Source organism: Arachis ipaensis, chromosome B4 (assembly GCF_059453495.1).
Source record: "Arachis ipaensis isolate K30076 ecotype BB chromosome B4, ASM5945349v1, whole genome shotgun sequence".
Classification (NCBI taxonomy): Eukaryota; Viridiplantae; Streptophyta; class Magnoliopsida; order Fabales; family Fabaceae; genus Arachis; species Arachis ipaensis.
The window spans coordinates 72,281,694-72,306,287 of record NC_142439.1 but is presented as its reverse complement, the minus strand read 5'-3'; the positions used below and the strand labels follow the sequence as shown (position 1 = coordinate 72,306,287).

The window sequence follows — 24,594 nt, the reverse complement described above, 5'->3', positions numbered from 1 at the left end:
AGGCTGAGAGCTGAGGTGCAAACATTCAGGCAGCAGGATGATGAGACTCTATATGAAGCATGGGAGAGGTTCAAGGACCTAACAAGAAGGTGCCCACCAGATATGTTCAATGAATGGGTGCAGCTACACATTTTCTATGAAGGCCTTTCTTATGAATCAAAGAAGGCAGTAGACCATTCATCCGGGGGATTTTTGAACAAGAAGAAGACCATTGAGGAGGCCATAGATGTCATTGAAACTGTAGCAGAGAATGACTATTTCTATGCTTCTGAAAGAGGCAACACTAGAGGAGTGATAGAACTAAACAATGTGGATGCACTGCTGGCCCAAAACAAGCTTATTACCAAGCAACTAGCCGACCTCACCAAGAAGATGGAGAGGAACCAAGTAGCAGCAATCACCACCTCATCAACAACCCAAGAGGGAGTGAATGCTGAGGCAGAGGAGGACTAAGAACAAGCCAACTACATTGGAAACTCACCCAGGCAGACCCATGATCCATACTCCAAAACCTACAACCCTGGTTGGAGGAATCACCCAAACTTTGGGTGGGGAAATCAACAAGATCAAAGCCAAGATCAGAGACGTCACAACCACAACAACAATGTAGCTCACCAACATTCAACACAGAGATCATATCAGCACCACCATAACAACACCTCTCCACATCCATACTAAAACCAAAATGACCCAACTCACCCATCCACTCTCAACTCACCATCATCTGAAGAAAGACTCTCCAAAATTGAGACTCTGCTTGAAGGCATATGCAAAGAGATTCAAGATAATAAGGTAGTCAAAGAGGAGGTGCGAGCTAGTATCAAGAACCAGGGGGACACCATCAAGAGGCTGGAATTTCAAGTGGGATACTTATCTGAAAAGATTCCCAAACCTACTGGTAGCTTCCCAAGTGACATAGAGAAAAATCCGAGAGGTGAAGCAAAGAAAGTCAGATGGGAAGATTGCAAGATGGTTACTATAAGTAGTAAGGAGGCTGAGGAAAAGCAAAACAAGCCATTAGAACAACATGGAGAGACATCAGCAGAGAAATAGGAAAAGGATCATCAAGAAACCAAAATTTCACAAAAGAGCTGACACAGAAGGAGCTGCTGAAACTCTATGCACCTTTTCCCCAATTACTCAATGGTGCTGTAGAGAAGAGAATATACTCAAGGTTTCTTGACCTGTTTGCATCCCTCCATGTAAACATACCATTCATCAAGGCTCTCCAACAAATGCCATCATACATTAAGTATATGAAGGAGCTGCTGACCAGAAAAAGCTCACTCAAGGGAGGACAAACAATAGTGATGAATAAGGAGTACAGTGCTCTCATTTAACCAGATTTGCCTATAAAAAGGAAGGACCCCGGGAGTTTTCACATCCCCTGTGCCATAGGAGAAACAATGTTTGATAAAGCACTCTGCGATTTGGGAGCAAGCATCAACTTAATGCCTTTATCCCTTATGAAAAGGATGCAGATCAATGAGATAATACCCACAGATGTAATTATCAGGCTGGCTGATAAAACTCAAAAACAAGCAGTAGGAGTGGTTGAAAATGTGCTGGTGAAGGTGGGAAAATACTTCCTTCCCACAGACTTTGTCATCTTGGACATGGAAGAAAGTCACACTCACCCAATCATATTGGGAAGACCGTTCTTAGCTACAGCCAGAGCACTCATAGATGTAGAGCGAGGGGAGCTAATTTTGAGGATCCATGATGAACAACTCAGCTTCAATGTCTTCAAACTCTCACAAGAAACAGATCATAATGAGATACTGAGGGAGGAGGCAAGCACTGAAGCACAACCAACACCTCTGGGAAACCACTTGGTTGAAGAACAAGGCAATCAGCAGCTGTCACAGCTCATGGAAAATAAGGAGAAACCTAAACTACCAGAGTCATATGAGACCAGTAACAAAATTCCCTTAGAAGAGGAGGTCACAAAGAGTAAGGCAACATCAAAAGGGACAAAGAAGAAGGCACCAAGGAGGTGGAGGAACAAGAAGATCCCTACAGAGGACTTTTCTCCGGGGGACAAAGTGATCTCAGCCTACTTCCCAGATATTCCACCTCATCTCCCCACTATCCCATCTCAGTTACCTAAGGTCTTCACCATCAACAGAGTTCTTTCCTTAGAACATGTAGAGATCCTTGATGAAGCCAATGGATATAGGTCTACTACAAGAGGGGAAGATCTGAAGCATTACCAACCACCATGACAAAGGCAAAACGTCAAGCTAGTGACGCTAAAGAAGCACTTCATGGGAGGCAACCCATGTTTTACATGCTTTTAAAAGTAGTTAATAATGCAAGGTTCAAGGATTTCAAATCAACATAACATGGACTTGAATGAATCCTTGTGTGCAGCATATAGTGAAGAACAAGTTTGGTGTTCAAGGCACACTAAGAGAACATCAATGTAACCCATATCATGTCACTCTTAGGGGCCTTGAACAAATCTTGTACACCATACGGCACCAAACTAAGTTTGGTGTTGCCAATGTTGCACACATGGATGTTGAGTTAGTCAGTTGGTTTGCTCTAATGAATGACACTTAGTTAGTTAAAACAAAAACTTTAAAAGAATAGTTATTTTTTTTTTGCCGCCACTTTCCACACATATTTTTTTTATCACAATTCTTTCATTTTGTAGGAGAGAAGAAAGGGGTATTAAAGTGGATTGAGTGGACAATTAAATGAGGAGGGTTCGGCCACTTCATGAAGGGAGAATACACACGTGTCTCAAGGGGAAATGAATTGGGAAATGCGCCATGCAATATTGAAAGAATGAGACCCTTGAAGACCGAACCAATCTCCCTCATAAAGATGATGATCCTTGTGCTCATCCCCTGCAGAACCCCATCCGTTCATCATACACCAACCCCATCAATCCACACCTTTCATCCACACACCACTTCTCTATATAAGTGATTCGCACTAAGTACACCCTTAACATTCCAATTTCACTCCCCACACTTCTCATTCTCAAAACCAAACACTCTTCCCCCTCATCACACCTTGTCCTAACCAACCGAATTCCTCATCTATCCATACCATCCACCCTCTTCACACATCGACTCAAACTCATGGCATCATCAAGCTCCAAGAGGAAAAAGAGGAAGGAACCAGTGAAGAGCATTCCTTTCGATGAGAACAGATTCAAAACTGCATTCCATGAACTCGAATTTGAACGGATAAAGCTCAAGAAGATACTGCCTGAGTTAACGTTCCAAATTGACGAGGATGAGTGCCCACAGATTCGAGAGAAGATTGAACAAAGGGGTTGGCAAAGGCTTACGAACCCGGAGGGGAAGATAAATGCAAACCTCATCAAAGAGTTCTATGCAAACGTGGTCAGAGAAGACAAAACCAAGGCCCCCACCTTCAAAAGTTACGTAAGTGGGAGAGAGGTGGACTTCATCCCAAATGCTATAACAAGAACTCTTCAGCTGAAATCACCACATTTTGATGAGCTTAGTTATCATGCAAGGATAAGTAAGAGCCCTGACATTGATGAACTCGAAGAAATAGTGACTGACATATGTGTCATAGGAGCTGACTGGAAAAGGTATGCGGATAAGAGACCCCGGTTCATCAAGAGGGGAGACCTTAGCCCAGAAGCCAAGGGATGGTTTGAACTCGTGAGAAGGTCTATCCTCCCAGCTACAAATAATTCAGAGGTCAATATTAATCGAGCGACTATGGTACATTGCCTAGTACAGGGTGGAGAAATCAATGTGCATGAACTCATAGCTGAGGGGATTCAAGAGTCAGCTGAGAAGGTTGATTCGGGTGCTAGGCTTTGGTACCCCAGCACCATTCTCAGATTGTGTACAAAGGCCAAGGTAGTCTTTAAGGATAGCAATCCAGACTGGGTGAACCCTGGGAGGCTAGTTACACTTCAACGTCTGATCTATACTACGCCCGCCCAACAACAAAGAAGACCTCAAATAGGAAAGCGAAAACCAAAAGAAGGAGCCCACCAAGAAGAATCTCATCAGGAAGAACACCAACAAAGAGAATATTATGACCCAACCAACATAAACCTGAATCACATTCATGGAGCCATTGAGGAACTAGCAAGGAGTTATATGGAGGGACAAGAACAACAACTGCATGTTCAAGCTCAAAGGATGGATCGTCAAGAAGAACTCCTTTCTAATTGGATGAATCAACAAGGGGAGTGGCAGAAACAGCAAATGGAACATTATTCCCAGCTCACTCAAGCTATCAATCAAGTGTCTGAAAGGCAAGAGCGTCAAGATAAGCTCTTTTAAGAACTCAACCAACGCCAGCTAGCTCAGACAAAGGCATTCAATGAGTTCAGTGTACTTAATGAAGGACGGCAACTACATAGGGAGGAGTTCAACATAAACACTCAAGCCAAGTTGAACTACATGTCTAGTCATATGCATAATCTACACTATGCCATCCCTACATATGATGAGGTCCAAAAAGATTTTGTGGAACAAGAAGAAAGGAAGGTGAAACAGCAGAAGGAAACACTGAAAAAGAAAATGGAAGATACTGGTTTTTGGAAGAAGTTGATTGGAAAAGGCAAGGGAAGTGGGAGTACAAGCACTCAAGGGAAACACAAAGAGGACAAGCAAGAGGAAGAGCATGGGCAACCCCATGAGTAAAAGGTGGTGGAGTTTCCTCTTTGTTCCATCTTTTTCAAGCATTAAATAAGGAAAATCATGTATGAAATAGAACATGCTTCCATGATAGTTTAGGATCTTCAATTCTGTTTTTAGTATTCTACTTGTCTAGGTCTATGACTACTAGTCAAGTTGCTTGTTTTCAATTCCATCCTGCTTATTGTGTTGCTTGTCTCCTTTTGAATCAAATAAAAAGAGAACGATTGTTATCAAAGACCAGAGTGGAGTTCATATTGTGGAGTAAGTTCCTTAGTGTGTGAGGTGGTCATAAGTTAGCTAAGTTGGTTCACCAACAAGGGTGGGAAGACAACTATCTGTCCTGAATCATATGCTTGAAACACACCCCATGAGACTAGCTAAATAACAAGATCCTAATAAGAAAAAGGGGAAAAGAACAATAAGAGTTGAAAAAGAAAGAAAAGTTAATAAAGAATAAGGCTAGGCACCAAGGGTTTAAAACTTGAGAGATGTGTCAGTGATGCTCCTGTACCAAGGATCTGCTTGGATGAATAAGTTCGTCGGAGTGCTTCATCACTTGGTAACTTGGGTTAACTAACCCGGGATTATCAACTGAAAATCCACTATCAAGAGCAACCTTGCTACAGAACATTTAGTAACCCAAAGAGGTGCTAGACACCAAGGTCTCAAGAAAGGAAATAACAAACCATGTGCCTGTAGTGTATATGTATGGGGGAAAGAGACTTGAGGGAGTAAGTCCTTAGGGGTGTCTTAAAACCTAGCACCTTGAACCAACTGGTTCGGGAGTGCTGGCTGAAAGCTTATCTTAAAGAGTCGCCCCCTCACAGAGCACTTAGCCTAAAAACACAAATAAGCCCTGAAAAATAATAAAAGGATCAGTGAATAAGAGTCTCATAGGGAGCAATCAAGTGAGTATTCCAGGACATGATAAAGGTCTGAAAGCCAGTGAAGGAATGAACCTAAGTTGCTATGCATGAAACCACCATAAAACCAAGGATATGACTTCCACAATAATGATTCATTCCTCTTGGCATTCCATTCATCATTCTGTTGTTCCAGTACTTGCTTAGGGACAAGCAAGCTTTAAGTTTGGTGTTGTGATGCCAGGGCATTTTGGCCAGTTTCACTGACCTTTTCCTTACTGTTTTAGGGTAGTTTCATGCATTTTCTTAGGAAATAAGCAAGTTTTGGGTAGAATTTCACTTACATCTTGATTTAAGCATACATTGAGCACTTTACATGATTTCATGAGAATTTTGCATGAATTAGATGACAAATTGGATGATGCATGTCTCTTGATGTGGATTAGAACTTTGATGCACTGTATTGCTTGATTTCAGGACAAAGGAAGCAAGAAAGAGCCACGTTGGCAGCCACGTTAGTCTAACTAACGTGACCACCAACGTGGAATGGGAGCTAGCTTGCAACGTTAATGAGAAAAGTAATCGCCAATAACGTCCTCGAAGCCATCATAGCCCACGTTAAGAGTCACGTTAACTAAGTTAACGTGAACTCTAACGTGGAAGAAAGAAAGTGGAGCCAACATTAGTGACACTCACCTTTGTCACTAACGTTGGGCCAAGCTCATAAGTGGCCACGTTAAGAGCCACGTTAACTCAGTTAACGTGGACTCTAACGTTGGGAAGCAAAAGAGAAGCCAACGTTAGTGACACTTACCTTTGTCACTAACGTTGGCCAAGCCACAATGAGCCACATTAACTCCCACGTTAACTTAGTTAACGTGGAAGCTAACGTGGATAAGAGAGATGATGAGCCAACATTAGTGACACTCACCTTTGTCACTAACGTTGGAGATGGCTAGCATTACTATGTTAGAAGCCACATTAACCTAGTTAACGTGGACTCTAACGTGGGAAGTAGGGGCACATTGGAACGTTAGTGACAAAGGTAAGTGTCACTAACGTTCTCGAAGGATTGGCAAGCTTACGTTAAGAGCCACGTTAACTAAGTTAACGTGGACTCTAACGTAGGGGGAAGGGAAGTCTCTCAATGTTATTGGAAAAAGTAAGTCCCAATAACGTGTGCGAAGGACCAAGAGGCAACGTTAGTGGTCACGTTGGTGCCACTAACGTTGAAGTTAACGTGGACCATTCTTGGGTTAGAAACGTTAGTGAAAAAGGTGATTGTCACTAACGTTCTCAACCCACACTTTCACTTAATGTTAACGCCACTAACATCCTAAACTAGAATCCCTGCCTACTTCACACTTTCTCTCTGCAAGTAAAGCTAAGCCCACTGAAGAAGATAACTGCTTCAACACAAGATCCAAAGGCCCATATCCAAGACTTGAAGAGCCAACTAGAAGATCAGAAGAGTAGTATAAATAGGGAGAGCTTTGAACTAGAAAAGGAGCTTTTGGCATTATTAGAATTACTTTTCTGTATTTTACTTTCTCTGCAACTTCTAGTTTAACTTTCAGAATGTACTCTCCATCTATGCTTTTCATTCCCAGAGCTATGAACAACTAAACCCGTTTCATTGGGTTAGGGAGCTCTGTTGTAATTTGATGGATCAATAATAGTTTTCATTATTCTTCTTCTTTCTTTTCTCTTGATTTTACTAGAAAGCTTTCAATCTTCATCCAATTGAGTAGTTATCTTGGAAAAGAAGCTATTCATAATTGGATCTCTTCTGAACCTTGGAAAAGGGATGAAGAGATCATGCTAGAAATAATTTCTCATGTTGGACCAAATTGGGGTTTGGGCGGATATGGTGACATATAATTCTCCCAATACTTTGATTTGGAAATACATGTGGTATAATCAGTGACTACACTTCATCTCTTCTCATGAGCAATTAGACCAAGGAATTGGCTATTGATCTGATTTGAGAGATTGAATTACCAAGGAATTGGAATTCAATCACTTAAGATTGCCAAGGAGATCAATGAATGCATTGATTGAGGAAGAGATGAAAATGAACTTGATCCGGAGAATGCAACATCTCCTAAGCCCAATGAATTCCCCATTTCTGATCTTACCCATTCTCTTTACTTTATGCTATTTACTTTCATGTTAAACTCCCCTTCCCCCTTTAAGATTCTGCAATTTACCTTCCGTCATTTATTTTCTGCAATTTACTTTCCCGCCATTTAATTTCCTGCAATTCTCAACCCAATTTCTGCTTAGCTTAACTAGAACATTCTTCCAATTAAATTTGCTTGACCAATCAATCCCTGTGGGATTCGACCTCACTCTATTGTGAGTTTTTACTTGACGATAATTCGGTATACTTGCCGAAGGGGAATTTGTTGAGAGATAAGTTTCCGTGCATCACACGTACGCATGGATATGAGTTATGCAAGACGACGCGTGCGCGTGCCTGACGCGTACGCGTGACACGCGAAGATGACCAGTGACGCGTACGCGTGACATGCGTGATCTGCGGAATTAACGGAAAACGCTGGGGGAGATTTTGGGCTGAGTTTTAACCCAGTTTCTGGCCCAGAAACACAGACTAGAGCCAGGGGACATGCAGAGACTCAACACACGTTCTCATTAGCATAGTTTTAGTTTTAGATCTGAATCTAGAGAGAAAAAATTACTCTTCCTCTAGGTTTTCTTTACATTCATAGATTTCTAGTTTTATGCTTTTACTTTTGGATGTTGAGAAGAGTCATCACCTCCGTTGAAGTTACTATTCTAGTTTGTTTTCTTATTCCCTTGCTATTCCATATTCTTAATTCTTGTTTAGATTTACAATTGGATTGTTTTTAGAATTTATTTATGCAAAGGATTACATTTACTTTTAATTGATTTGTAGTTAATGTCTATCATGTCTTCCTTTTATTCTCTTTTTAATTCTATGCAAGTTATTTTCATGTCAATGGAGTAGATTCCCAACTTGACATGGGGGTTGATTAAAAGGAAACACTTGAGTTAGAATGCTCAAGTGATTAGTAAATTAGAAGTTGTTGGCTAATTCTCTATTTACTAACGCTAGACCTTCCCAAGGGAGAGGACTAGGATTTGCGAATAAGAGTTAGCTCAATCACTTGACTTTCCTTTATTTGGTAAGAGTTAACTAAGTGAAAACAACAACCTTTAATGCTACACTTGAGAGAATTCCAACAAGGATAGAACTTCTAATTAATTATTTTCCCAGTCAAGGCTTTTTATTTGATTATATAAATCTCTTTTAATTTACATTGCCTTAATTTACAATTATTTATTTTCTGTCATTCAACTCTCAAAATTTCTCGAAAAACTCCTGATTAAAAAGATAGCACCCTTTTGTCAACTCGTTGGGGGACTACCTGGGATTTATACTCCCAGTATATTTATTCTAATTTTGTGACAACCTTTCTAAATTGATGAGCTGATTTTTGCTGGTTAAGAACTATACTCGCAACGTATTTCTTATATTGATTTCTTAATTGGCTGACTTCCACCTCTCGTCAATTTTAAGGGAGAGGACTAGGATTTGCGAATAAGAGTTAGCTCAATCACTTGACTTTCCTTTATTTAGTAAGGGTTAACTAAGTGAAAACAACAACCTGTTACTAATTAAGTGGAATGCTCAAGTGATTAGTTAAATTGGAAGTTGTTGGCTAATTCTCTATTTACTAACGCTAGTTCTTCCCAAGGGAGAGGATTAGGATTTGCAAATAAGAGTTAGCTCAATCACTTGACTTTCCTTTATTTAGTAAAGGTTAACTAAGTGAAAATAATAACCTCTTGCTATTCCACTTGAGAAAATTCAACAAGGATAGAACTTCCGATTAATCTCTCCTAGTCAAGGCTTTTTATTGTTATTATTTTATTCTCTCTACAATTTACTTTCCCTGTCTCCGATCCAAAACCCCAAAAGATACAATTTCGTAACCAATAATAAACACACTTCCTTGAAATTCCTTGAGAGACGACCCGAGGTTTAAACAATTCGGTTATCAATTTTACTAGGGGTTTGTTACTTGTGACAACAAAACTTTTGTACGAAAATATTCCTTGTTGGTTTAGAAGCTATACTTTCAACAAGAATTTAATTGTGAATTTTTTTACTGGCAGAAATCCATTCATCAAGCATTCTAACAGAGAGCATAACGTTCATTCACCGACGCGTACACGTCTACTGTGCGTGCGCGTCTGATGAGCGGATTTTTATACGCTTTTTGGCATTGTTTCTAGTATGTTTTTAGTATATTTTAGTTAGTTTTCATTATGTTTTTATTTGTTTTTAAATAAAAATCACATTTCTAGACTTTACTATGAGTTTGTGTGTTTTTCTATGATTTCAGGTATTTTCTGGCTGAAATTGAGGGACCTGAGCAAAAATCTGATTCAGAGGCTGAAAAAGGACTGCAGATGCTGTTGGACTCTGACCTCCCTACACTCGAAGTGGATTTTCTGGAGCTACAAAAGCCCAATTGGCGCGCTCTTAATTGAGTTGGAAAGTAGACATCCTGGGCTTTCCAGAAATATATAATAGTTCATACTTTGCCTGAGATTTGATGGCCCAAACCGGCGTTCCAAGTCAGCATAAAAATTCTGGCGTCAAAACGCCAGAACTGGCATAAAAGCTGGAGTTAAACGCCCAAACTGGCACAAAACTGGCGTTTAACTCCAAGAAAAGTCTCTACACGTGAAAGCTTCAATGCTCAGCCCAAGCACACACCAAGTGGGCCCGGAAGTGGATTCTGCATCATTTACTCATTTCTGTAAACCCTAGGTTACTAGTTTTCTACAAATAGGACCTTTTGCTATTGTATTTGATATACTGGATCATACTTTTCATCTTGGAACTTGTATGTTCACGCTTTGGGAGGCTGGCCATTCGGCCATGCCTAGACCTTTTGTTCTTATGTATTTTCAACAGTAGAGTTTCTACACACCATAGATTAAGGTGTGGAGCTCTGCTGTTCCTCATGAATTAATGCAAAGTACTATTGTTTTTCTATTCAATTCATGCCTACTTCTTCTCTAAGATATACATTCGTTCTTCAACCTGATGAAGGTGATGATCCGTGACACTCATCATCATTCTCACCTATGAACACGTGCCTGATAACCACCTCTGTTCTACTTGCAATAGCTTGAGTGCGTATCTCTTAGCCTCCTGATTCATGACGCATGGTTGCCTCGCCTGACAACCGAGTCTTCCATTCCATGAGATCAGAGTCTTCGTGGTATAAGCTAGAATTATTGGTGGCCATTCCTGAGATCCGGAAAGTCTAAACCTTGTCTGTGGTATTCTGAGTAGGATCTGGGAAGGGATGACTGTGACGAGCTTTAAACTCGTGATTGTTGGGCGTAGTGACAGACGCAAAAGGATCAATGGATCCTATTCCAACATGATCGAGAACCTACAGCTGATTAGCTGTGCAGTGACAGCGTATTTGGACCATTTTCACTGAGAGGACGGGAGGTAGCCATTGACAACGGTGAAACGCAACATAAGCTTGCCATGGAAAGGAGTATGAATGATTGGAAGAAGGCAATAGGAAAGCAGAGGTTCAGAAGGAGCAAAGCATCTTCATATGCTTATCTGAAATTCTCACCAATGAATTACATAAGTACCTCTATCTTTATTTTATGTTTTATTCATATTTGAATTATCAATTCTCCACAACCATTTGAATCTACCTGACTGAGATTTACAAGATGACCATAGCTTGCTTCAAGCTGACAATCTCCGTGGGATCAACCCTTACTCACGTAAGGTTTATTACTTGGACGACCCAGTGCACTTGCTGGTTAGTTGTGCGGAGTTGTGACAAGGAGTTGAGATTACAATTGTGCGTACCAAGCTATTGGCGCCACTGATGATCATAATTTTGTGCACCAAGTTTTTGGCGCCGTTGCCGGGGATTGTTCGAGTTTGGACAACTGACGGTTCATCTTGTTGCTCAGATTAGGTAATTTTATTTTATGTTTAAGATTCTTACCTTTTAATTTTTGAAAAATTTCAAAAAAATATATTTTTTTTTATTTCTATTTTGTTCTTCAAAACTTTTAAGAATGAATTCTAGAGTTTCATGATGATTTGTTGAAGTCTGGCTGGTTGTGAAGCCATGTCTAAACTTTTGGACCAAGGTTTCAACTTATCATCACAAGGGCTTGTTGATTTCTATCAATCTTGCTGTTGAACGTATTAATTTGCTAAAGCTTGGCTGGCCATTGACCATGTCTAGTGTTTTGGACTGAAGCTTTCACTGAAAGCTTGGCTGGCTAGTGAGCCATGTCTAATTCCTGGACCGGAGTTTTAGACTAACATTGCATGATTCCTGGAATTCTCATTAAGAATTTTGAAGTCCTTTTTCTCTTTTTCCATATAATTTTTGAAAAATCACAAAAAAATAATAAAATCATAAAAACCAAAAATATTTTGTGTTTCTTGTTTGAGTTAAGTGTCAATTTTTAAGTTTGGTGTCAATTGCATGTCTTTATTCATCTTGCATTTTTCGAATATATGCATATGTTCTTCATTGATCTTCAAGCTGTTCTTGATGATTTCATTGCTCTGATCTTTAATTTCTCTTATTTTGTGTCTTTTGTTGTTTCTTACATGCATTTTCAAATTGTTATAGACCGTAGTATACAAACTTCTAAGTTTGGTGTCTTGCATGCATTGTTTATTTGATCTTAGTTGCATTTTTTTTATTGTTTCTCATCATTAAAAATTCAAAAAAAAATTTTAAAATTGTGTCTTTTCAAGTCAATAACACAGAGAATTGAAGATTCAGAACATTCAACAGAGGAATTACACAGAAAAATCTGGGCGTTCAAAACGCCCAGTGAAGAAGGAAAACTGGCGTTTAAACGCCAGCCAGGGTGCCTGGCTAGGCGTTAAACGCCCAAAAAGGTAGCATTTTGGGCGTTAAACGCCAGAATGGATGCCATTCTGGGCGTTTAACACCAGGAGGACACTAGAGGGAAGATTTTGTTTTTAATTCAAATCTTTTTCAAATTTTCATAATTTTTCAAAATCAATTTTTTTTCAAATTATATCTTTTCAATCATATCTTTTCAAAATCAATTTCTTTTAAATTTTTTTATTTATCACTATTTTCGAAAATCCTCACTACAATTAGTGATTTAATTCAAAATTTTCAAGTTGTTACTTGCCTATTAAGAAAGGATCAAAAGTTTTAATTCTAGAATCATATCTTTTAATTTCTTGTTGGTCAAGTAATCAACTTTAATTTTAAAAACTTTCTTCTTTTTAATTTGATTCTCAATCATATCTTCTCAATCACATCTTTCTCAAAATAATTTTCAATCATATCTTTTTGATTTCTAATTTCAAAATCTTTTTCAAAAATCACTTAATTCCTTTCCCAATCTTAGTTTTCGAAAATCATTTACCAAATTTTCAAAATTTTTCTTAATTATTTCAAAATCTTTTTACTTTAATTTTGAAAATTCCTCCCTTCTTCTCACATCCTTCTATTTATGGACTAACACTCCTCCTCAATGTACAATTTGAACTCTATCCCTCTTGATAAGTTCGAATTCTTTCTTCTCTACCTTCTCCTTCTATTCTTCTTTACCTCTGACACCTCAAGGAAACTCTATACTGTGACATAGAGGATTCCATATTTTCTTCTCCTCTCTTTTCATATGAGCAGGAGCAAGGACAAAGGCATTCTTGTTGAGGCTGATCCTGAACCTGAAAAGACCTTGAAGAGAAAGCTAAGAGAAGCTAAAGTATAAATCTCTATAGAAGACCTAACAGAACTTTTCAAAAAAGAAGAAGCCATGGCAACCGAAAACAACGACAATGCCAACAATGCAAGGAAGGTGCTTGGTGACTTTACTGCACCTACTCCTGACTTCTATGGGAGAAGCATCTCAATCCCTGCCATTGGAGCAAACAACTTTGAGATTAAGCCTCAATTAGTTTCTCTGATGCAACAGAATTGCAAGTTTCATGGACTTCCATTAGAAGATCCTCATCAATTCTTAGCAGAATTCTTGCAAATCTGTGACACTGTCAAGACCAATGGAGTTGATCCCAAGGTCTATAGACTTATGCTTTTTCCCTTTGCTGTAAGAGACAGAGCTAGAATATGGTTGGATTCATAACCTAAAGAAAGCCTGAACTCTTGGGAAAAGCTAGTCAATGCCTTCTTGGCAAAATTCTTTCCACCTCAAAAATTGAGCAAGCTTAGAGTGGAAGTCCAAACCTTCAGACAGAAGGAAGATGAATCCCTCTATGAAGCCTGGGAAAGATACAAGCAATTGATCAGAAGGTGTCCTTCTGACATGCTTTCAGAATGGAGCATCATAGGTATTTTCTATGATGGTCTATCTAAATTGTCCAAAATGTCATTGGACAGCTCTGCTGGAGGATCTCTTCATCTGAAGAAGACGCCTGCAGAAGCTCAGGAACTCATTGAAATGGTTGCAAATAACCAATTCATGTACACCTCTGAAAGGAATCCTGTGAATAATGGGACAAGTCAGAAGAAAGGAGTTCTTGAGATTGATACTCTGAATGCCATATTGGCTCAGAACAAAATATTGACTCAGCAAGTAAATATGATTTCTTAGAGTCTGTCTGGAATGCAAGCAGCAACAGGCAGTACCAAAGAAGCTTCATCTGAAGAAGAAGCTTATGATTCTGAGAACCCAGCAATGGAAGAGGTGAATTACATGAGAGAACCCTATGGAAACACCTATAATCCTTCATGGAGAAACCATCCAAACCTCTCATGGAAGGATCAACAGAGGCCTCAACAAGGCTTCAACAACAACAATGGTGGAAGAAATAGGTTTAGCAATAGCAAGCCTTTTCCATCATCTTCTCAGCAACAAATAGAGAATTCTAAGCAGAGCTACTCTGAATTAGCAACTGTAGTCTCTGATTTAATTAAAACCACTCAAAGTTTCATGACTGAAACAAGGTCCTCCATTAGAAATTTGGAGGCACAAGTGGGTCAGCTGAGCAAGAAAGTTACTGAACTCCCTCTTAGTACTCTTCCAAGCAATACAGAAGAAAATCCAAAATGAGAGTGCAAGGCTATCAACATAACCCACACGGCCGAACCTAGAGAGGAGGAAGAGGCGGTGATCTCCACTGAGGAAGACCTCAATGGACGTCCACTGGCCTCCAAGGTGTTTCCTAATGAGGAACCATGGGAATCTGAGGTTCATACAGAGACCATAGAGATTCCATTGAATTTACTTTTGCCATTCATGAGCTCTGATGAGTATTCTTCCTCTAAAGAAGATGAAGATGTTACTGAAGAGCAAGTTGTTAAGTACCTTGGAGCAATCATGAAGTTAAATGCCAAGCTATTGACTTGGGAGGATGAACCCCCCTTGCTCACCAAAGAACTGGATGACTTGACTAGGCAGAGATTACCTCAAAAGAGACAGGATCATGGAAAGTTCTCAATACCTTGTACCATAGGCACTATGACCTTTGAGAAGGCTCTGTATGACCTAGGGTCAAGAATAAACCTCATGCCTCTCTCTGTAATGGAGAAGCTAAGAATCCTTGAGGTACAAGCTGCAAGAATCTCACTAGAGATGGCAGACAATTCAAGAAAAAGGCTTATGGACTTGTAGAGGATGTCTTGGTAAAGGTTGAAGGCCACTACATCCCTGCTGATTTCATAATTCTAGACACTGGGAAGTGTATGGATGAATCCATCATCCTTGGCAGGCCCTTCCTAGCCACAGCAAAAGCTGTGATTGATGTTGACAGAGGAGAATTGGTCCTTCAAGTGAATGAAGACTCCCTTGTGTTTAAAGCTCAAGGATTTCCCTTTGTAACCATGGAGAGGAAGCATGAAAAGCTTCTCTCAATGCAGAGTCAAACAAAATCCCCACATTGAAACTCTAAGTTTGGTGTTGGGAGGCCACAACCAAACTCTAAGTTTGGTGTTGAGAGGCCATTATCATGCTCTGAGTATCTGTGAGACTCTATGAGAACCCACTGTTAAGCTATTGACATTAAAGAAGCGCTTGTTGGGTGGCAACCCAATTTTTACTCATCTATGTTAAATGTCTATTTTCCATTGTTATTTTATGTTTTCTATAGGTTGATGATCATGTGAAGTCACAAAAATAATTGAAAAAGCAAAAACAAACTGAAAAACAGAATGAGAGAAGCCTACTGGCGTTTAAATGCTAGTAAGGGCAGCAGAATGGGCGTTAAACGCCCAGTCTGGCACCATTCTGGGCGTTTAACGCTAGAAATGGGCACCAGACTAGCGTTTAACGCCAGAAAAGGGCAAGAAGCTGGCGTTAAATGCTAGAAATGGGTAGCAACCTGGCGTTTAACGCCAGGATTGGCAGCAGAGGGTGTTTTGCACGCTTAATTGGTGCAGGGATGAGAAATCCTTGATACCTCAGGATCTGTGGACCCCACGGGATCCCCACCAACCTCAACTCACTCTATCTCACTTCTTCACACCTTTTCATAATAATCTTCCCCAAATACCCTTTACCAATCAACTCAATACCTCTTCCCCAAAAACCCCTCACCTATCAAATCCTACCCTCTTCTCCATAATCCCTTCACCAATCTACATCCATCCATCATAAAACCCAACCTACCTCACCATTCAAATTCAAACCACTTTCCCTCCCAAACCCACCCATACATGACCGAACCCAAGCCCCCCTCTCTACTCCTATATAAACCCATCTTCACTCCTTCATTTTCACACATCTTAGACACTACTTCACCCCATTGGCCGAAACACTACCCCCTTCCATCTCCTCTATTTCTTCTTCCTCTACTCTCTTCTTTCTTCTTTTTCTCGAGGACGAGCAAACCTTCTAAGTTTGGTGTGGTAAAAGCGTTATTTTTTGTTTTTCCATAACCATTTATGGTACCAAAGGCCGGAGAAACCTCTAGAAAGAGGAAAGGGAAGGCAAAAGCTTCCACCTCCGAGTCATGGGAGATGGAGAGATTCATCTCAAGGGTGTATCAAGACCACTTCTATGAAGTTGTGGCCAAGAAAAAAGTGATCTCCGAGGTCCTTTTCAAGCTCAAAAAGGGTGAATATCCGGAGATCCGACATGAGATTCGAAGAAGAGGTTGGGAAGTTCTCACCAACCCCATTCAACAAGTTGGAATCTTAATGGTTCAAGAGTTCTATGCCAATGCATGGATCACCAAGAACCATGATCAAAGTGTGAACCCGGACCCAAAGAATTGGCTTACAATAATTCGGGGGAAATACTTAGATTTCTGTCCAGAAAATGTAAGGTTAGCATTCAACTTACCAATGCTGCAAGGAGATGCACCCCTACACTAGAAGGGTCAACTTTGATCAAAGGTTGGACCAAGTCCTCATAGACATTTGTGAAGAGGGCGCTCAATGGAAAAGAGATTCAAGAGGGAAGCCAGTTCAACTAAGAAGGCATGACCTCAAGCCCGTGACTAGGGGATGGTTGGAGTTCATCCAACGCTCAATCATTCCCACTAGCAAACTGGTCTGAAGTTACTATAGACCGGGCTATCATGATCTATATCATCATGATTGGAGAGGAAGTAGAAGTTCATGAGGTTATATCCCTAGAAATCTACAAGGTGGCGGACAAGTCCTCTACTTTGTCAAGGTTAGCCTTCCCTCATCTCATTTGTCACCTTTGCAATTCAACTGAAATTGACATAGAGGAAGACATCCTCATTGATGAGGACAAGCCCATCACTAAGAAAAGGATGAAGAAAACAAGAGATCCCACTCATGGACAAGAGCATGAGGAAATTCCTCATCATGAAATCCCTGAGATGCCTCAAGGGATGCATTTTCCTCCACAAAATTATTGGGAGCAAATTAACACCTCCCTAGGAGAATTAAGTTCCAATATGGGACAACTAAGGGTGGAACACCAAGAGCATTCTATCCTCCTTCATGAAATTAGAGAAGATCAAAGAATAATGAGAGAGGAGCAACAAAGACAAGGAAGAGACATTAAGGAGCTCAAGCACTCCATAAGATCTTCAAGAGGAAGAACTAGTCGCCATCACTAAGGTGGACCCATTCTTTAATTTCCTTGTTCCTTATTTTTCTGTTTTTCGAATTTTTATGCTTTATGTTTATCTATGTTTGTGCCTTTATTACATGATCATTAGTGTCTTAGAGTCTATGTCTTAAAGTTATGAATGTCCTATGAATCCATCACCTTTCTTAAATGAAAAATATTTTTAATTGCAAAAAGAAAAAGTACATGAATTTTGAATTTTAAAATAGTTTAATTATTTTGATGTGGTGGCAATACTTTTTGTTCTTCTGAATGAATGCTTGAACAGTGCATATTTTTGAATTTGTTGTTTATGAATGTTAAAATTGTTGGCTCTTGAAAGAATGATGAAAAAGGAGAAATGTTATTGATAATCTGAAAAATCATAAAAATGATTCTTGAAGCAAGAAAAAGCAGTGAAAAGCTTGCGAAAAAAAAAGGGGAAAGAAAAGCAAGCAGAAAAAGCCAATAGCCCTTTAAACCAAAAGGCAAGGGTAAAATAAAAAGGATCCAAGGCTTTGAGCATCAGTGGATAGGAGGGCCCACAGGAATAAAATCCTGGCCTAAGCAGCTAAACCAAGTTGTCCCTAACCATGTGCTTGTGGCGTGAAGGTGTCAAGTGAAAACTTGAGATTGAGCGGTTAAACTCGTGGTCCAAAGCAAAAAGAGTGTGCTTAAGAGCTCTGGACACCCCTAATTGGGGACTCTAGCAAAGCTGAGTCACAATCTGAAAAGGTTCACCCAGTTATGTGTCTGTGGCATTTATGTATCCGGTGGTAATACTAGAAAACAAAATGCTTAGGGTCACGGCCAAGACTCATAAAGTAGCTGTGTTCAAGAATCAACATACTGAACTAGGAGAATCAATAACACTATCTGAATTCTGAGTTCCTATAGATGCCAATCGTTCTGGACTTCAAAGGATAAAGTGAGATGCCAAAACTGTTTAGAAGCAAAAAGCTAATACCCCCGCTCATCTAATTAAGACTGATCTTCATAGATGTTTTTGAAATTCATTGTATATTCTATTCTTTTTATCCTATTTGATTTTCAGTTGCTTGGGGACTGACGGGCTCCCAAGGGTGTATTGGTAAAGATTTTCTTCAATAAAATCGTGTTGCAAGTATAGCTCTACCAACAACAATCCTCGGGTGTCAAATTTAGAAGAGGGATTTGGTTGTTACAAGTTCAACCCCAATAGAAATAACCGAAGTATTCAAACCTCGGGTCGTCTCACAAGGAATGGGCAAACATGTGCTTCAACATTGGTTAGAAATCCGGGGTTGTGAGTTATGAGCATGAAAATAAATAGGAGTCTTAACAAGCAAGTAATCTTAAGTTGCAACAAACTAATTCAATTAACTAAGCAAAACATGAGCAATTCCAATGAACAAGCAACATTCCACTTAATTCTATTATAAACCAAACAAGTAACTATAACTAAGGCAAAGAGTTGAGAAATTTGGTTTTCAAATATGAATAATAAAAGTAACTCTTGGCTAGGCATGGGAATTGGGGTCACCATCCTTGTCTAACAACCATATCTTTACAATTATGAGGAACCAAGCTCATTAAGTCTACTTCCCAAAAGTCTTAAGCATGTTATATCTAATCCTAGACTTGAAGTACATCAAATGGCTTTGATCACATCAACCCATAAGTCCCAACCTACCTACTAATTAGATTAGTAGTGGGTTGGTGTCAATGAGTATCAAATTGACCACTAAGGGCTCCCAAATCATCAAATCCATTAGACCCAATGACTCAAGTTTACCCAATTCCCTTGACCTAGGCCAAGAGTGAAGAAGACTACTCCATAATCAAAGTAAATAATTCATCAAACACATGGTAAGCATTGACAAAAGTCATGTTCAAAATAGCAATTAAATTGAAATTTACAAGTACCCACTAACAATTATCAACATTAAATCATCCAAAAAACAAAACTAAATATAGAAATCATCAATGTAATATCAACAAGTCAAGATTCACAACATTCATGAAATGGGTATAAAATGACAATTAATAAGGATTCATAAAACTATCACTAGATATGAGCAAAATTGTAACAAGGAATTCAAATTGAACAATTAAAACTAGTAATTAACAAGATCCAATTCACAATCCAACAAGGGAAGATCAAATTAAAACTAGATCTAGAGAGGAACAAGGGTTTCTCTCTATAGAATAACAAAAGAACCCAAAAAAACTCTCTAGAATTGTGTCTTAGTGTAAAATGATTGATCCCCCTTTTCCCCTTAGCATTCTTGGGTCTTTTCCATGCAAAAACAGCTTGAAATTGGGCCTCATGAGCCTCAGAAATTGCTAGGCACAATTTTCTTTAATGAGGTCACGTGCAGCTTCCCACGCGTGCGCGCCAAGTGCGCGTGCGTGTCGATAGGAATCTTCTGATCTGTGCGAATGCGTCCATCCTTGCGCGCTTCTTCCAGCCACCTCATCCACGCGTGCGCATAGAATGCGCGGGCGCGCCACTGCTGCTCCTCCCAAGATTTCAATTCTTCATGTTCCTCCCTTTTTGTACATGCTTTCCTCCTCTTTTATAGGTCATTCCTACCTTATAATTCCTGAAATCACTCAACAAATGTATCACGGCATCGAATGGCAATAGAAGAGGATTAAAATATGGTAATTTTAAGGCAAAATAAGCATGTTTTCCATCATGGAGCAATATTGGAAAGTGAACACAAAACCATGCATTTCTTGCAAATAAGTGTGAGAAATATTGATAAAATCCCCCAAAATAAGCACAAGATAAACCACAAAATCGGGGTTTATCAAATCTCCCCACACTTAAACCAAGCATGTTCTCATGCTTAAAATAAAAAGACCAAAGATCATGATGAGAAAGGGTTTATGAAATGCAAACTACCTAAGTGGATGCATGCAACTAATGTAAAATCATCTACCTACTTGGTCAAGAGTAAATCTATCCTCCAAAAATACGTGTGAACATATAGGGTGAAAATAGTATGTGATTCATGAATCTTACCTAATTGAATACCACTAAGGAGTGCATATGACTTGCTAAACAAACGCTTGTGAAAGCCGGGAACAAGCATTGAGCATCGAACCCTCACTGAAAGTGTATCCGCTCTATTCGCTCAAGTGTATAGGGTTCGTCACTCAATCTTCTCCTAATCATGCTTTCCAAGATTTGTCTTTCATCTAACAATCAACAATTACTTAATGCATGCTTACAAGTATCATGAGGTCTTATTCATGGGTTGTAACGGGGCTAGGGTGAAGGTAAGGATGTATATGGCCAAGTGGGCTTAAAATTTGTGTCCTTGATCAACCTAGGATCCACGAGACACAGAGAACAACCTATACAACTACAATACATTACCTAGCTGCCCTTAACTTTTACTCTTTTTGCATGCTCACACATTTTTTTCAATTCACACCCATATGCATTGTTTTCTTCTTTACTAGTCTTGGGGTTTCTTTGTCCCCTTTTGCTGTTCATTATTATATATTGTTTTTCTCCTTTTTTTTATCCCCTTTTCTTGGGGTTTCTTTGTGAACAAAAGTTTCAATACATACAGTTTAATCATTCAACACATGAGTATGTTTCCAAATCCTAAAATTTTCAATTACACTACAATTACACACCTATATATCTACCCAAATTTCCCAAGTATACCCTTCTATTTGAATGATACACATCCTAACTTACCTAAGCTAATTATAGATTCAAATTTAGGGACATTCATGGTTTTTCACTTAGGGTTGTTGATGTGCTCATTTCAAGAACAAAGAGGGTTTATCATAGGCTCAAAATTGGTTAGCAATGGTAGATAAAAGGGTTAAGGCCATTTGGGAAAAGTGACTATTGAAATGATGGCCTCAATCATATAAATGCATTCATACACAAAGCAATGGACATATAGAATCAGACAAAGCAAGGATCGCAATCATAGAAAGAGATATGCACACAAGAATGGAAATAATGGTTAGAAGATGTAACCATGCAATAGGCTCAAAACTTTTATGCTTGTGTTCTTAGCTCAATCACTATGTTCCAAAATACATTCTTAAAGCAAGTTTACTACAAAAAAAGATTTCAGAATTTTGGTAGGTCACCCAAAACACAGTTTCGTGGAAAGGGAGTTATTGTTTTGACCAAGTAACTCTATAGAAACTAACTATCATGCAAAGGGTATTTACAAGCAAAACTAACTACACATGCAATATACTAACTTCTAAGAAAAAGATAAATCCATGGGTATTGAAGGGAAGAGATTCTTACCCATGGAGATCGGTCAAACGACCTCCCCATACTTTAGAAATTAGCACGGTCTTCCGTGCTACGAACAATACGCAAGGGATGGTCAGGACCGGAACCTTCACTATCCCCTTCACCAGAGCTCCCATCACTTGGGTTTGAGGTAGATGTGAATATTTTGGGTTCCTCCATGCTAGGGGTAACATAACCTAGAAGCTTCTTGATGTAAGTGTACCGGCGGTGGTTGCGCCGCTCATATCTATCAAGCCTCCGGTGGAGATCTTCTATCCTTTGATGTGTGGATCTTAGTGGTGGTGATGATGAGCTAGAAGGAAAAAGAAGTGGCGGGGCCATGTCGAGGCTTGGTTTGTTCATGGGAAGGTGCAGGTATTTTCCGCTTGGGACCACATCGCCCTTAGCCGGAACTATAATCTTTTTGTCCTTCGCTTCCCAAGAAACACCCACAGCAGCAACTAAGTCAGACACCAATGCTGGAAATGACAAATTACTCCGGGCGTGGACTTGACTCATCGCTTGCTTGATAAGAGACGGAATGTTCACCGGCCTCTCCATGAGAACACACCAAACAAGCAAGGCGAGATCCGCCGTGAAGGACGACTTGTGGGTGCTAGGTAGCACATAGTGAGATAGGATCTGGGCCCAAGCTCTAGCTTCCACAGTGAGGAAGCGAGCGTCAATGCTCTTGGGCCTCATCCGGAGTCGACCTTGGATCCAAAATGCCTCTGGTTCAGCAATGACTCGGAGGATCGAGTCCCAATTAAATGCAAACTTCTCTCGCTGACGTAAGACTTCTTGGTAGCCATCCATGTCACTTGGCACCGGTATGACATTAAGCACTTGCTGAATAACCTCTTCTGAAACCGAGACTTGCTTGCGGCGCATGTATACCGATTGAAGGGAGGAGAAATGGTAGTTAGTGTAGAATTCTTCCACCCAAGAGAGGTTGGTTTCCCTTGGTTTCCTCAAAAGAAACTCCCATCCTCGCTGTTCAATGCGGGGCAAAATATAAGGAGCAACCTTGTCCGGCGGAGCGAGTAGATGCTCAAGATGATAGTTCCTTCAGCTATGGAGGGGAACATAAGTTCACAGAAGCAGTTGGGGAACCTTGAAGAATCTTTCGCCGGTTTGCCCTTTTCATTCTCATTAATAGGAGCAGGTGTCTTCCCTTTCTTAGATAGGGGTTTGGCTCCTAATGAAGAGCGCGCAGGTGTCTTCCCTTTCTTAGAGTTTGACCTTTGGGGTGCCCTTTTTGCGGCCGGTTTCCTCGAAGCTATCTCCTTGCCTTTCTTGGTGGCCATCCTAAAAAGGAAGGGAAGAAAGGAAAACATTAAACCCAAGAATCAATTTGACAAGAACATGCAAGTGGATTGTAGTGCCTATGGTTAATGTAGAAGCAAGGGTCATAACACTTGGCATGGGATGCAAGAGGAAGTAAAGCATGCAATGGCATGAGAAGAGTAGTCTCAAGCATCCATAATAAAGAGCAAGTCATGTTCAACTAATATCTAATTGGCAAGTATAAACTTTTAGCAAGCAAAGTAGACTCAATGCATTTAAAAGAAAGCAAGTAAATGAGGAGGGAGCACCAATTTGAAAGTGTATGACTAAAATGAGCCAAAATGGTATATGTGCATTTCCTCGAACACTTGGCGTGCAATAATCATGCAATGAGCAATTATGAGATACTAAACCAATTCAAAGTCCAAAATGGAACATCAATCATCACATAAACATCACACAATGGCAAAGATAAGAAAAAGAATGACAAAAGATCTATTAACGCAAATTAAACTCAAATTCAACATCCATGGAGAAATAAGGAAAAAGGAAAAGTAAGCACACAAAAAGTAAGAAACATCATCATGCAAGTAAAAGAGAAACTAAGTAAAGCAATAAGAAGCATCTAACTAGAAGAAATAATGCAAGGGAAAATAGAAGAAGAGAGGTAGAAGAAGTGAAACCTTGAAAAGTATGAAGGAACAAGGTTGAATCTTCTTTTGTGAAGATGAGGAAGAAAATAGGGGAAGTGTAGTGCCACCGCAAAAGGTGGTTGTCGCCAGTGAGTCGCCGGAGTCAGTGGTGGTGGATTAGGGAAGAAGAAGAAGAGGAGGGAGATGGTAGAGGAAGAAGGAAAAAAAACTAAGAAAGAAAAGGGGTTGAGAGAAAGAAAACAGAACAGGGCGCGTGCGTGTCAGTGGTGCGCGCGCGCGAGGGAAGTTGTGCTTCTGGCACAGAAGTGGCACAAAGTTGGCTCAAGTCTCTGGTTTTTGTACCAGAGTGAATCAGGGGGGCAGGCGCGCGGACGCAAACTTTGCGCAGACGCGTGCTTGAGAGATTTTGCGACTGGCGCGGATGCGCACAACGCGCGAATGCGTCAATTTTGGCACAAGGTTGGCCCAATTGTGGCACAACTCTCTGGTCTCTGTACCAGAGGATCCACATATCTCCATCGGCGCGCGCGCGCACTGTGCGCTTGCGCGTCGATGGTTGAATTACAATGGTGCGTGCAGGCGGCAAGTGCGCGAATGTGTGGGTGCTTGGCGCGAGTTGGGCACGAAGTGGGGATGACTCTCGGGTATTTGGCCCAAGAGATGGAATCGCGCCACCGACGCGCGTGCGCACTGTGCGCTGGCACGTCGGTGCCCTTCTTCAAAGAATTTTTTTCTTTTATTTATCTTTTTTCACATCCTATCTATATGAACATCCTATCTATCCAAAAAAATCAACAAAGCTAGCATTCCTA

At 40.1% G+C, this 24,594-nt stretch overlaps 2 non-coding genes across 2 annotated transcripts; both read right to left on the bottom strand.

Annotated features, from left to right (window-relative positions):
• On the bottom strand, positions 1-107 carry LOC148567891 (small nucleolar RNA R71). Its single transcript, XR_015882199.1, has one exon. It is a non-coding gene; the product is annotated as a small nucleolar RNA R71 (small nucleolar RNA).
• Positions 108-13,765: 13,658 nt separating this feature from the next.
• On the bottom strand, positions 13,766-13,873 carry LOC148567890 (small nucleolar RNA R71). The gene has a single exon (XR_015882627.1). It is a non-coding gene; the product is annotated as a small nucleolar RNA R71 (small nucleolar RNA).
• Positions 13,874-24,594: the final 10,721 nt, after the last annotated feature.